The sequence below is a fragment of the Sinohyriopsis cumingii genome, chromosome 7 (assembly GCF_028554795.1).
Source record: "Sinohyriopsis cumingii isolate HCF-2022 chromosome 7, ASM2855479v2, whole genome shotgun sequence".
Taxonomy (NCBI): domain Eukaryota; kingdom Metazoa; phylum Mollusca; class Bivalvia; order Unionida; family Unionidae; genus Sinohyriopsis; species Sinohyriopsis cumingii.
This window is the reverse complement of record NC_142967.1, coordinates 41,325,394-41,326,767: the sequence shown is the minus strand read 5'-3', so window position 1 is coordinate 41,326,767 and position 1,374 is coordinate 41,325,394. Positions and strand designations below refer to the sequence as shown.

Here is a 1,374-nt window from a genome sequence, read left to right as displayed (position 1 = left end):
AATTGCTGTCTTAGAAGAGACACAATTAAATTTCTCATTTCAATCCTACCTGTTGTGACAAAGATCCTGACTTTGTATTTTGTCCATTTTTCCTTATCTGGCAGCTCACCCTTTTTTACACGCTGAGCAGCATTAAATTGGGGCCAATAGCTGTACAAACTCTGAAAATATATAGTAGCAAATAGTAGCCAGCTTACCCATCATTTGTTAAACTGTACAGAGAGCCGCCGTTGCTCAATTGGTACAGCACTGGACTCGTAATAGAGGGTCACAGGTTAGATACCTGCACATGTACGTCATATCCCTCTCAGTGATCTTGGAAAAAGACTAATTCACGTTCCTCAGCATGATATAGACAAGAATATACTAGAATTGACATTAAAACCATCTAAAAGGTCTAGACAGCATTAATATCAACAAAAACAATGCAAATGTTACACTCTTTCATGAGATAATTGACCCAACATTCATTGAAATGATTGGTTTTGTTTTTGTCTTGAATAGCTTGAAATACATGAAAGTATGTTTCTACATCTGTAACATACATATAAATAATATATATGTAACAGTATTCAAAAGTACTGGCAAATATCCATACTTGATCAGTATTTTCAATCCGTGACTTGGGAACAACTTCCACTGCCTTTTCTTCAAGGAATTCTATCACAACATATTCTACGTAGCTCATCCTGTTCGACAAGTAAAGCGACAGTTTGTAAAACACTGATACTAATATGCTATATGCGGCTTTTCTGATACACATGCTTCAACGGGCAATCTTAAGTAGCTAATACTAATGTTAAAAATTAGGTATATATTAAGTTTGCACACATCATGCAATCAAAAATCTTGTTAGCATCTATCTGTAAAAATGTTTGCTCACATGATTGCTCATATAATGTTTAACACAGAACTAAACATTCACTTACTAGCTAAAATTCATGCAGAATTGCCAGGAATAATAAGGCTATGGCTTTCCTCTCCAAGCACCTTTCTGATATCATTTTCATGTGAGAATGTCTTTCATGAACTTGATATATTCCAGTGGTGCGTGAATCAGTGGTTGTGATCTCTCATAAACTCGGCAAAGCAATTTTCTGTTGTGTTCATCATCCTCTTCATTTGTAACAGCAACGATTTCACAACATGAAGAATTGCTGATTATGTAAGCATTATATGGCCTCTGAACTGAAAGTGTAGTATGACTCTACCCATTGATGGCATCAAAGTTATCTAGCTCCCCAAGCCTCTTTACAATCTGAGCTAGTGGATTTTTCCCTGAACGACCCATTCTCTTCAACTGATGCAGGTAGTTTTCAAACGGGAAAGCACTACATTTATCTAGACTGCCATACACTTCCACGTCAGAAGCAA

The 1,374-nt window shown here is 36.3% G+C and overlaps 1 long non-coding RNA gene across 1 annotated transcript in view; it reads right to left on the bottom strand.

The window, feature by feature from the left end:
- The window catches only part of LOC149795099 (uncharacterized), a 1,507-nt gene extending 355 nt beyond the window's left edge, over nt 1–1,152 (bottom strand). The window contains exons 1-2 of the long non-coding RNA XR_016422256.1: nt 930–1,152; nt 50–161 (exon numbers count right to left, since the gene is read on the bottom strand). This is a non-coding gene — a long non-coding RNA (uncharacterized LOC149795099). The remainder of the gene's footprint in view (nt 1–49; nt 162–929) is intronic.
- Between the last annotated feature and the right edge of the window lie 222 nt (nt 1,153–1,374).